The sequence below is a fragment of the Phalangium opilio genome, unplaced genomic scaffold, assembly GCF_054372755.1.
Source record: "Phalangium opilio isolate 3A_F unplaced genomic scaffold, DU_Popi_V2 ptg000094l_1, whole genome shotgun sequence".
NCBI classification, from domain to species: domain Eukaryota; kingdom Metazoa; phylum Arthropoda; class Arachnida; order Opiliones; family Phalangiidae; genus Phalangium; species Phalangium opilio.
Genome location: NW_028324199.1, coordinates 112,617 through 125,737, shown reverse-complemented (window position 1 = coordinate 125,737; position 13,121 = coordinate 112,617). Strand labels below are relative to the sequence as shown.

Below are 13,121 nucleotides of genomic sequence, written 5' to 3'. Positions count from 1 at the left end.
AATAGAATTGAGACTTGGTTGAGCAAGTCCGATATGGTCTAGTGGCTAGGATATCTGGCTTTCACCCAGAAGGCCCGGGGTCGATTCCCGGTATCCGAGCGACTGCGTTTGTACCGCATTTCAAGAATAGAATTAAGAATATAGGTTTATGAACAGAATTGAGACTTGGTTGAGCAAGTCCGATATGGTCTTTTGGGAAGGATACCTGGCTTTCACCCAGAAGGCCCCTGTTCGATTCCCGGTATCGGAGACTGTGCTTTGTACCGCTATAAAGAATAAATTTAAAGACACATTTATAGGAATAATATCTAGGGTTGCTCAAACCAGTCCGATGTGGTCTAGTGGGTAGGATATCTGGCTCTCGCCCAGAAGGCCCGGGTTCGATTCCCGGTATCTGAGACTGTGCTTTGTACCGCTTTTAAAGAATAAATTAAAAGACACATTTATAGGAATAATATCTAGGATTGCTCAAACCAGTGCGATGTGGTCTAGTGGCTAGGATATCTGGCTCTCACCCAGAAGGCCCGGTATCGGAGCGAGTGCTTTTGTACCGCATTTCAAGAATAGAATTAAGGATATAGGTCTATGAATAGAATTAAGACTTGGTTAAGCAAGTGTGATATGGTCTAGTGTCTAGGATACCTGGCTTTCACCCAGAAGGCCCGGGTTCGATTCCCGGTATCGGAGCGAGTGCTTTTGTACCGCATTTCAAGAATAGACTTAAGGATATAGGTTTATGAATAGAATTAAGACTTGGTTGAGCAAGTCTGATATGGTCTAGTGTCTAGGATACCTGGCTTTCACCCAGAAGGCCCGGGTTCGATTCCCGGTAGCGGAGAAAGTGCTTTTGTACCGCTTTTAAAGAATACATTTAAAGACACCTTTATAATTATAATATTTAGGGTTGCTCAAAACAGTCCGACATGGTCTAGTTGCTAGGATATCTGGCTTTCACCCAGAAGGCTCGGGTTCGATTCACGGTATCGGAGCGACTGCGATTGTACCGCATTTCAAGAATAGAATTAAGGATATAGGTTTAAGAAGAGAATTAAGACTTGGATGAGCAAGTCCGATATGGTCTAGTGGGTAGGATACCTGGCTTTCACCCAGAAGGCCCGGGTTCGTCTCACGGTATCGGAGCGACTGCGATTGTACCGCATTTCAAGAATAGAATTAAGGATATAGGTTTATGAAGAGAATTAAGACTTGGATGAGCAAGTCCGATGTGGTCTAGTGGGTAGGATACCTGGCTTTCACCCAGAAGGCCCGGGTTCGATTCCCGGTATCGGAGACTGTGCTTTGTACCGCTTTTAAAGAATAAATTAAAAGACACATTTATAGGAATAATATCTAGGATTGCTCAAACCAGTGCGAAATGGTCTAGTGGCTAGGATATCTGGCTCTCACCCAGAAGGCCCGGTATCGGAGCGAGTGCTTTTGTACCGCATTTCAAGAATAGAATTAAGGATATAGGTCTATGAATAGAATTAAGACTTGGTTAAGCAAGTCCGATATGGTCTAGTTTCTAGGATATCTGGCTTTCACCCAGAAGGCCCGGGTTCGATTCCCGGTATCCGAGCGACTGCGTTTGTACCGCATTTCAAGAATAGAATTAAGGATATAGGTTTATGAATAGAATTGAGACTTGGTTGAGCAAGTCCGATATGGTCTTTTGGGAAGGATACCTGGCTTTCACCCAGAAGGCCCGGGTTCGATTCCCGGTATCGGAGACAGTGCTTTTGTACCGCTTTTAAAGAATAAATTTAAAGACACCTTTATAATTATAATATTTAGGGTTGCTCAAAACAGTCCGACATGGGCTAGTTGCTAGGATATCTGGCTTTCACCCAGAAGGCTCGGGTTCGATTCACGGTATCGGAGACAGTGCTTTTGTACCGCTTTTAAAGAATAAATTTAAAGACACCTTTATAATTATAATATTTAGGGTTGCTCAAAACAGTCCGACATGGGCTAGTTGCTAGGATATCTGGCTTTCACCCAGAAGGCTCGGGTTCGATTCACGGTATCGGAGACAGTGCTTTTGTACCGCTTTTAAAGAATAAATTTAAAGACACCTTTATAATTATAATATTTAGGGTTGCTCAAAACAGTCCGACATGGGCTAGTTGCTAGGATACCTGGCTTTCACCCAGAAGGCCCGGGTTCGATTCCCGGTATCGGAGACAGTGCTTTTGTACCGCTTTTAAAGAATAAATTTAAAGACACCTTTATAATTATAATATTTAGGGTTGCTCAAAACAGTCCGACATGGGCTAGTTGCTAGGATATCTGGCTTTCACCCAGAAGGCTCGGGTTCGATTCACGGTATCGGAGCGACTGCGATTGTACCGCATTTCAAGAATAGAATTAAGGATATAGGTTTAAGAAGAGAATTAAGACTTGGATGAGCAAGTCCGATATGGTCTAGTGGGTAGGATACCTGGCTTTCACCCAGAAGGCCCGGGTTCGATTCCCGGTATCGGAGACTGTGCTTTGTACCGCTTTTAAAGAATAAATTAAAAGACACATTTATAGGAATAATATCTAGGATTGCTCAAACCAGTGCGAAATGGTCTAGTGGCTAGGATATCTGGCTCTCACCCAGAAGGCCCGGTATCGGAGCGAGTGCTTTTGTACCGCATTTCAAGAATAGAATTAAGGATATAGGTCTATGAATTCTATGAGAGCGGTAGCTCTCTTAGATAAGACTTCATACTGCTCTTAATGTATAAGGAGGGTTTTTTGTTTGAATGTAGTTTTTTTTCTATTGTACTAATTGGTTCGAAAAAAATCCACTGAACTACAATTCGGACCCTTAATATGTGTTTAAAATTTCAAAGAGATCCATTAATCAGTTTATTTTATAAAAAATAAAGTTGCTAAGGGTGGTTTTCATTTCCATAAAATTAATCACAGATTTTGACGAAAAACTGGAAATTTCCCATAGAAATAACATGAGAAATTTTCCAAAGTTACAAATTTTGTCCATACCCTTACAAAAATAACTATACGTCAGATAGATTTGAAAACGGTCTTAAATGAAAGCCCCATATCCATAGTTGGCGCCTATTTTTTTTCATCAAGAAAAATTAAGTTTAAGTACTGTTTTTCATAGTTTTAATTACATGCTTCGACTTACGTGGTTTACCCTGAAACTATGGAACCTGCGACATTTTAGCATGAGTAATGTAGTGTATGAAGCGAGTTTGGTCGTTTTACCGCGGTTATAGTCTAATTCTTAGAACAAATAGCTAGCTTAATGGACATTTTATCTTTTCTCTGTTTAGGTTAAAGCTATTTAAACTTGATTACCTTGTGGGTGCTTGTAGGTACTTGTGGGTGCATGTAGGTACTTGTGGGTACTTGTGGGTGCTTGTCGGTACTTGTTGGTGTTTATGGGTACTTGTGGGTACTTGTAGGTGCTTGTGGGTACTTGTGGGTACTTGTAGGTGCTTGTGGGTACTTGTAGGTACTTGTGGGTTCTTGTGGGTTCTTGTGGGTACTTGTGGGTTCTTGTGGGTACTTGTGGGTTCTTGTGGGTACTTGTAGGTACTTGTGGGTGCTTGTGGATGTTTGTAGGTACTTGTGGGTGTTTGTGGGTGTTTGTAGGTACTTGTGGGTGCTTGTGGGTGTTTGTGGGTACTTGTGGATGCTTGTAGGTACTTGTGGGTGCTTGTAGGTACTTGTGGGTGCATGTAGGTACTTGTGGGTGCATGTAGGTACTTGTGGGTGCATGTAGGTACTTGTGGGTGCTTGTAGGTACTTGTGGGTGCTTGTAGGTACTTGTGGGTGATTGTAGGTACTTGTGGGTGCTTGTAGGTACTTGTGGGTGCATGTAGGTACTTGTGGGTGCATGTAGGTACTTGTGGGTACTTGTGAGTGCTAGTAGGTACTTGTGGGTGCATGTAGGTACTTGTGGGTGCCTGTAGGTACTTGTGGGTACTTGTGAGTGCTTGTCGGTACTTGTTGGTGTTTATGGGTACTTGTGGGTACTTGTAGGTGCTTGTGGGTACTTGTGGGTACTTGTAGGTGCTTGTGGGTACTTGTAGGTACTTGTGGGTTCTTGTGGGTTCTTGTGGGTACTTGTGGGTTCTTGTGGGTACTTGTGGGTTCTTGTGGGTACTTGTAGGTACTTGTGGGTGCTTGTGGATGTTTGTAGGTACTTGTGGGTGTTTGTGGGTGTTTGTAGGTACTTGTGGGTGCTTGTGGGTGTTTGTGGGTACTTGCGGATGCTTGTAGGTACTTGTGGGTGCTTGTAGGTACTTGTGGGTGCATGTAGGTACTTGTGGGTGCATGTAGGTACTTGTGGGTGCATGTAGGTACTTGTGGGTGCTTGTAGGTACTTGTGGGTGCATGTAGGTACTTGTGGGTGCATGTAGGTACTTGTGGGTACTTGTGAGTGCTAGTAGGTACTTGTGGGTGCATGTAGGTACTTGTGGGTGCCTGTAGGTACTTGTGGGTACTTGTGAGTGCTTGTCGGTACTTGTTGGTGTTTATGGGTACTTGTGGGTACTTGTAGGTGCTTGTGGGTACTTGTGGGTACTTGTAGGTGCTTGTGGGTACTTGTAGGTACTTGTGGGTTCTTGTGGGTTCTTGTGGGTACTTGTGGGTTCTTGTGGGTACTTGTGGGTTCTTGTGGGTACTTGTAGGTACTTGTGGGTGCTTGTGGATGTTTGTAGGTACTTGTGGGTGTTTGTGGGTGTTTGTAGGTACTTGTGGGTGCTTGTGGGTGTTTGTGGGTACTTGCGGATGCTTGTAGGTACTTGTGGGTGCTTGTAGGTACTTGTGGGTGCATGTAGGTACTTGTGGGTGCATGTAGGTACTTGTGGGTGCATGTAGGTACTTGTGGGTGCTTGTAGGTACTTGTGGGTGCTTGTAGGTACTTGTGGGTGATTGTAGGTACTTGTGGGTGCTTGTAGGTACTTGTGGGTGCATGTAGGTACTTGTGGGTGCATGTAGGTACTTGTGGGTACTTGTGAGTGCTAGTAGGTACTTGTGGGTGCATGTAGGTACTTGTGGGTGCCTGTAGGTACTTGTGGGTGCATGTAGGTACTTGTGGGTACTTGTAGGTACTTGTGGGTACTTGTGAGTGCTTGTGGGTGCTTGTGAGTGCTTGTGGGTGCTTGTGGGTACTTGTGAGTGCTTGTGGGTACTTGTGAGTGCTTGTAGGTACTTGTGGGTACTTGTGAGTGCTTGTGGGTACTTGTGGGTGCTTGTAGGTACTTGGGTGCTTGTAGGTACTTGTGGGTGCTTGTGAGTGCTTGTGGGTACTTGTGGGTACTTGTGGGTGCATGTAGGTACTTGTGGGTGCATGTAGGTACTTGTGGGTGCTTGTAGGTACTTGTGGGTGCTTGTAGGTACTTGTGGGTGCTTGTAGGTACTTGTGGGTGCTTGTAGGTACTTGTGGGTGCTTTTAGGTACTTGTGGGTGCATGTAGGTACTTGTGGGTGCATGTAGGTACTTGTGGGTGCATGTAGGTACTTGTGGGTACTTGTAGGTACTTGTGGGTACTTGTGGGTGCATGTAGGTACTTGTGGGTGCATGTAGGTACTTGTGGGTACTTGTGAGTGCTTGTAGGTACTTGTGGGTGCATGTAGGTACTTTTGGGTGCCTGTAGGTACTTGTGGGTGCATGTAGGTACTTGTGGGTACTTGTAGGTACTTGTGGGTACTTGTGAGTGCTTGTGAGTGCTTGTGGGTGCTTGTGGGTGCTTGTGAGTGCTTGTGGGTACTTGTGAGTGCTTGTAGGTACTTGTGGGTACTTGTGAGTGCTTGTGGGTACTTGTGAGTGCTTGTAGGTACTTGTGGGTACTTGTGAGTGCTTGTGGGTACTTGTGAGTGCTTGTGGGTACTTGTGAGTGCTTGTGGGTACTTGTGAGTGCTTGTAGGTACTTGTGAGTGCTTGTGGGTACTTGTGAGTGCTAGTAGGTACTTGTGGGTGCTTGTAGGTACTTGTGGGTGCTTGTAGGTACTTGTGGGTGCATGTAGGTACTTGTGGGTACTTGTAGGTACTTGTGGGTACTTGTGAGTGCTTGTGGGTACTTGTGAGTGCTTGGAGGTACTTGTGGGTACTTGTGAGTGCTTGTGGGTACTTGTGGGTGCTTGTAGGTACTTGTGGGTGCATGTAGGTACTTGTGGGTACTTGTAGGTACTTGTGGGTACTTGTGAGTGCTTGTGGGTGCTTGTGAGTGCATGTAGGTACTTGTGGGTGCCTGTAGGTACTTGTGGGTGCATGTAGGTACTTGTGGGTACTTGTAGGTACTTGTGGGTACTTGTGAGTGCTTGTGGGTGCTTGTGAGTGCTTGTGGGTGCTTGTGGGTACTTGTGAGTGCTTGTGGGTACTTGTGAGTGCTTGTAGGTACTTGTGGGTACTTGTGAGTGCTTGTGGGTACTTGTGGGTGCTTGTAGGTACTTGGGTGCTTGTAGGTACTTGTGGGTGCTTGTGAGTGCTTGTGGGTACTTGTGGGTACTTGTGGGTATTATTATTATTGTTGATGAGGAGGGTACGCGCCCTAGCACCGATGCCAAAGGCATATTGTGCATCCTCGTAATCAGGCCTTGAATAGGCCTGTAGCTGCAGCGTAGCTAAGAATTCGCTCCACCGTGAGAGAGGAGACCCTCGAGGGTTCCAGGGTGTGTGAATCAAAATATTCTAATCTAAGCGAGGCGAAGTAGTCGCACTCGCAAAGTACGTGGGCGGATGTTTCTTCCATCTCCTGACACGACCTACAGAGAGGGTCGTCGGCAAAACCCATCAGATGGAGGTGCCTATTAAGCCGGCAATGCCCGGTCAAAAGACCGGTGGCCAGCCTAATATCCCATCTGCCGAGCGAAATTAGGTCCCTAGCACGAGACCTGCAGGGACCATCGACAAACAACTTTGTCTGTCTCTGGCCCTCCATGCTGTGCCAGAGCTGATTTTGTATGACAGTCAACCTGTCATGCAGACACCGTTTGACGTGCCTGTAGGGGATGGGGACGGCCGGCTCCGGCCCCAAGAGCTTGGCCTCCGCACCCCTTTTCGCAAATCTATCGGCTTGCTCATTGCCATAATATCCGCTATGCCCTGGCACCCAGTACAGCAGAACCCTGTTGCAGGATGCCAGTCGCGCTAGCAGGTCGAGGCAGCTACGCACCAGTTGAGAAGAAATCTGACACTGGTTCAGAGCGTTCAGGGCAGCCTGACTGTCAGAATAAATTCTCACAGTCCGTCCGGTATACCCTTTGTTAATACAGTAATCTGCGCAATAACAGATCGCGGCAATTTCAGCCTGGAACACACTAGCGAAGGTGCCCAGGCAAGCAGAAAAGCCGACCCTTGTGGTTTGACAGTAATAGCCGGCGCCAGCGCCGGAATCAGTCTTGGAGCCATCGGTGAACCAAATGGTTTCACCCCCAGTGCCAAGAGGCAGCAGGTTAGTCCACTCTGCCCGACTGGGGAAGTGGATACTGAATGGCTTAGTGAAATCAAAACTGGTGACGGTTTTGTCAGAGCACATCGTAAGCGACGGCTCAAGTGCGGCGTACTCCCGAAAGAGCTTCGTATGGCTGTAATCCCAAAGTCTTGGAACCCAACAGCCACTAATGTTGAGCCTGTAGGCTCCCATGACAGCCTCCTCCTCAATGAAGAGATGAAGAGGAAGCATGTCGAGGAGCACCTCCAGGGAAGCAGTTGGGGTCGATCTCATGGCCCCCGTAACACCAATGCAGGCAAGCCTTTGAAGCTTGCGCAGGGCAGCCTGCACCGTCTTAAGCCGGACCCTTGTCCACCAGACAAGTGCCCCGTAAGATAGTATGGGTCTGATGATCCCAGTATAGAGCCAGTGTACAGCCTTGGGGTTGAGGCCCCAAGTCTGGCCGACAGAGCTCCTGGTCCTCCAGAAGAGCATCTTGGCCTTCTTAATACACCGATCAAGATGCGGCTTCCATGTGAGTCTACAATCAAAAGTCACCCCCAGGTATTTCACCTCGGAGGACTTTGTCAGGACCTGGCCAAAGAAAGAGATATCATTGAACAGATCCTTAGTATTCTTCCTCGTAAAAGGAACAAGGACAGTTTTATCAGGATTAACGGTGAGGTTAACCGCCTGACACCATTGCTCCACGCTAGAGAGAGCAGATCTCATAAGCGCGGTAACAGTATCCGGGAACTTCCCCGTAAAGACTATCGCTACATCGTCCGCATACCCGAAGCAGCAACAGCCCCCAGCACCCCCGAGCCTCCCCAGGAGCTCGTCCACCACCAGGCACCACAACAGGGGGGAGAGCACTCCACCCTGAGGGCAGCCCCTGCTGGTAGTCACCCCTAGAGAGTCCCCAAGGAGGGACGCCGACACCTCGCGGTCGGTAAGCATGGACTTGATCCAGCGGCCAAGAGTGGCGCTGATGCCAAATCTCTCAACAGCTTCAGTAATAACCGAGCTAGAGACCTTGTCAAAGGCCCCCTCGATATCGAGGAAGACAGCCAGTGAAATTTCCTGAAACTCGAATGCCCTATCCAGGCAATTCGTAAGGCCGTGAAGGGCCGTCTCAGTGGATTTGCCTTTTTGGTAGGCAAATTGTGAAGAAGAGAGAGGAGTTACCGAAAGTACCTCGTCTCTGATGTACCTGTCCACCAACTTCTCCAGAATTTTGAGGAAGAAGGAGGTCAGGCATATGGGTCTAAATGCTTTCGCCTCGAGATAGGAAGCCTTCCCGGGCTTGGGAATAAAGATGACCCTAGAGCGTTTCCAGTCACGAGGTATGTGACCGAGAGCAATGCAAAGTCTGTAGATCTTGCATAGCGGAGAGGCGATGTGGTCTAAGCCCTCCTGCAAAAGCAGAGGGAAGACCCCATCGGGTCCCGGAGACTTGTAGGGCTCAAAACAGTTGACAGCCCACCGAAGCTTGGGAATCGTGACAACCTGTCTGACTACAAGCCAGTCTTCCCTCTTAGCCCTGTACAAGACAGGGTAGAGAGAGTCAGGGTTTGTTGGATTAATAAAAGTAGAATCAGGAAAATGGACCTCCAGCATATGCTTGAGAGTCTCAGCCCCAGATTTAGTGTACACACCCTCCCGTAGCTTAATAGCATTAAGTCGATGTGTGCTGTCGTGCGCTAGAATCTTCATGACCCTAGCCGTGGCAGGGACATTGGAGATTTGCTCACAGAAGGTCCGCCAGGAGTCCTTCTTAGCAGCTCTAATGGCCCTGTTGTAGGCGTTAAGGGACTGCCTGTATCCAGCCCAGTCACCCGTGCGCTTGGCTTTGTTAAAGAGCCTGCGCGTGTATTTACGAAGCCGGCTGAGATCCGCGTTCCACCAAGGGACAAGCCTCGAGCGGTTGACGGTCTTAAGTGGGCAGTTCCGGTGGAACGACTCCATGATGGAGCACTGTAAATCACCAGCAGCCCGATCAAGATCCTTAGGTGAAGTAAGTTTAAGAGTGTGACCCCCTCCGTAGCGTAGGATTAGGTCTTCCCTATAGCCGGCCCAATTAGTCCGTTTTGGGTTGCGTATCTCCGTCCCCGCCGGGACAGAAGTAATCGCGACAGTAAAGCAGATGTGCCTATGATCCGACAGAGACGGTTCATTTGACACATGCCAGTTAGACACGGAAGACACGAGGTTTTCTGTGGCTAGCGTGAGGTCAATGACCTCCCTTCTATTAGAAGTAACAAAAGTAGGTTCATTGTTTTGATTAAGAATATAGAGTTTACAACCAACTAAATATTCTAGTAAATCATCACCCCTCTTGTTGCAGTCAGAGCTGCCCCACGTGATGTGATGAGCATTGGCATCGCAGCCAATGATTAGCTTGTCCCCTCTCTTTTCACATTGATTGACCAAATTGATCACCTCAATTGTCGGGAGAGAGTCCGCGTCGTGGGCAAAGTATGCGGAGGCAGCCGTGATAGTCAACTTGGCATGCCCAGTGGCCAGGACTAGATTCACGGCCGCCGTGTCCTGGGAAGTGTACAGCGGTAGAGAGATACAACAAAGATCCCTCCGAACCAAAATACACGCCCTAGGTCTAGCAGCAGTTTGGTCATAGAATAGTGACCCCGCCGCGTCAAGACCGAGGATTTTGCCATGGCAAATCCACGGTTCTTGTATGAGGGCCAGATCAAGACCCTCTATAGCAAACCTCCTGCAGAGTACCGCAGAGGCCGCCTTACTGTGGTGCAAGTTGATTTGAATTGCACGTAGCGTCCCCATGGTCCCTAAGAGAGGGGTTCAGAAGGGACCTAGCTACACCTCATCGGTCCCGAGAGGGCTAATGGCACCTCCCCCCCCGACAGGCGAGCTCCCAGTCCCAAGATCCTCCCCCTCACCAGGACCACTAGGACGCTCATCGGCTGAACCCCGAAGGGTCCCATCCGATTCTTCCAGTAGGGTGGACTCATCCATGGAAGAACAGACTTCCGAATGAGCCACCCCCCCCTCCCCCTCTGTGCCTAGAGCGACACCAGAGAGCTCCTCCGCGAGATCCCCCATCTCGCTAGTCCCACCCCCCGCCGCAGACTCGGCTACAGTGGTTTTAGTGGTTTCCGTGTTCTGAAGGAGTTTGAAGGAACCCTTGTCCACTCCAGTATAGCCCACGAAACCAGCATTCTTAATGGCTTCCAATGAGGAGCCATCAATTAGCAGTACCCAGTACCGTACGGCCCTGTCCACGTACGTCCGGATACATTTCCAGCGTTCAGTGGCAAAACCTGCATTAAGGACCTTTAGGCGCCGAAACAGCACCGCCGGCTCCTTGGTGATCTGGTCCTTGGTGCGGAACATTACCTTAAACGGCTTAGGGAGTTCGCTAGCTCTCATTACTGAGAGCACCGCATCCCCCACCACCGAGTAGGCTAAGTTGTCCTTCAACCATTGCCCAGTGAACGAATCCTCACAGGAGTATACTAGGGCCCCGGTCGTCAGGCTAAAGTTCGCAAGGCGCGGTAGAGGGCTCCCCGAAGGTATCCCATCCAGCGCCCTTAGAATCGCCTTCTGAATTGGGCCCACGTCTTCCTCCGTGATGACCGCCGTCGGATAGCCTTTTTTGACAATGGCCATCTTTTCTGAGCTGGCGGCGTCACTATAGGACTTAGCCTTTTTCGACGCCGCCTGCGAGGTACTTGGTGAGGGAGTCGAATCCTCCGCTCTGGGCCTCTTCATTGGGTTGTCACGAGCCATCGCACCCCCAGCGGCGGTGGAGACCGTTTCAGACCCCGATTTGACCTTTTGCCGAGCAATCCGTCGTTTGAGACGACGACGCAAGGTACTTGTGGGTAATTGTAGGTACTTGTGGGTGCATGTAGGTACTTGTGGGTGCTTGTAGGTACTTGTGGGTGCTTGTAGGTACTTGTGGGTGCTTGTAGGTACTTGTGGGTTCTTGTAGGTACTTGTGGGTGCATGTAGGTACTTGTGGGTGCATGTAGGTACTTGTGGGTGCTTGTAGGTACTTGTGGGTTCTTGTAGGTACTTGTGGGTGCATGTAGGTACTTGTGGGTGCATGTAGGTACTTGTGGGTGCATGTAGGTACTTGTGGGTGCTTGTAGGTACTTCTGGGTGCTTGTAAATACTTCTGGGTGCTTGTAGGTACTTCTGGGTGCTTGTGGGTGCTTGTAGGTATTGTGGGTGCTTGTAGGTATTGTGGGTATTTGTAGGTACTTGTAGGTATTTGTAGGTACTTGTGGGTGCTTGTAGGTACTTGTGGGTGCTTGTAGTACTTGTGGGTCTTGTAGGTACATGTGGGTGCTTGTAGGTACTTGTGGGTGCTTGTAGGTACTTGTGGGTGCTTGTAGGTACTTGTGGGTACTAGTAGGTACTTGTGGGTACTTGTGGGTACTTGTGGGTACTAGTAGGTACTTGTGGGTACTTGTGGGTGCTTGTGGGTACTTGTAGGTACTTGTGGGTACTTGTGGGTGCTTGTAGGTACTTGTGGGTGCTTGTAGGTACTTGTGGGTGCTTGTAGGTACTTGTGGGTTCTTGTAGGTACTTGTGGGTGCATGTAGGTACTTGTGGGTGCATGTAGGTACTTGTGGGTGCTTGTAGGTACTTGTGGGTTCTTGTAGGTACTTGTGGGTGCATGTAGGTACTTGTGGGTGCATGTAGGTACTTGTGGGTGCATGTAGGTACTTGTGGGTGCTTGTAGGTACTTCTGGGTGCTTGTAAATACTTCTGGGTGCTTGTAGGTACTTCTGGGTGCTTGTGGGTGCTTGTAGGTATTGTGGGTGCTTGTAGGTATTGTGGGTATTTGTAGGTACTTGTAGGTATTTGTAGGTACTTGTGGGTGCTTGTAGGTACTTGTGGGTGCTTGTAGTTTTTGTGGGCCTTGTAGGTACATGTGGGTGCTTGTAGGTACTTGTGGGTGCTTGTAGGTACTTGTGGGTGCTTGTAGGTACTTGTGGGTGCTTGTAGGTACTTGTGGGTACTAGTAGGTACTTGTGGGTACTTGTGGGTGCTTGTAGGTACTTGTGGGTACTTGTAGGTACTTGTGGGTACTTGTGGGTGCTTGTAGGTACTTGTGGGTACTTTTGGGTAGATGCTTTGCCCGGGTGCTTGTAGGTGCTTGTGGGTAGGTGGAATTTTTAGGGGGGCGCCTCGCGTTTCAATAAATGATTGTAAAAAAAGTTTGAAATTGACAATCTCGGATCGTCTTTGTGAAGTTTTAAGGCTATCCGAATTTCATATTGGGCTTATGAAAATTTTGAGCTAAATGTTAAACGGACATAAATCAGCATTTTTAAAAATTTTGTAAAATTGTCAATTTGGTCCTATTTCTTGAATTTTTAGGGGTGCGCCTCGCGTTTCAATAAATTATTGTAAAAAAATGTATTATTCTAATTACAATAAGAATACAAACTTTTAATGATTTACGTTTTATTTTTGAAGTATCATTATAAATAAATGTCTGATTGAGCTAAAGTTATGGTCCCCTGTATAAATGTTTCTGCTTAGTGCAGATTTTGAAAATGTAAAACAGTTTCTTAACATTCTTAATTAAAATGAAGACTGAAGGAACAGATATTAATCAAAAATGTCTTGATTAGAATCAAGACCTAAAAAGTATCGATAAGACTGAGGTTATCACTTGTCTGAATGATCAGATATTAATTTTTCTTTTTAATTGAAACTTAAATGCATGCTTAAG

At 47.7% G+C, this 13,121-nt stretch overlaps 3 non-coding genes across 3 annotated transcripts; all 3 read left to right on the top strand.

The window, feature by feature from the left end:
* Positions 1-327: 327 nt before the first annotated feature.
* TRNAE-CUC (transfer RNA glutamic acid (anticodon CUC)) lies at positions 328-399 on the top strand. The gene has a single exon. It is a non-coding gene; the product is annotated as a tRNA-Glu (tRNA).
* Positions 400-1,219: 820 nt separating this feature from the next.
* On the top strand, positions 1,220-1,291 carry TRNAE-UUC (transfer RNA glutamic acid (anticodon UUC)). Its single transcript has one exon. It is a non-coding gene; the product is annotated as a tRNA-Glu (tRNA).
* A 1,122-nt stretch (positions 1,292-2,413) lies between these two features.
* TRNAE-UUC (transfer RNA glutamic acid (anticodon UUC)) lies at positions 2,414-2,485 on the top strand. The gene has a single exon. It is a non-coding gene; the product is annotated as a tRNA-Glu (tRNA).
* The last annotated feature ends 10,636 nt before the right edge of the window (positions 2,486-13,121 follow it).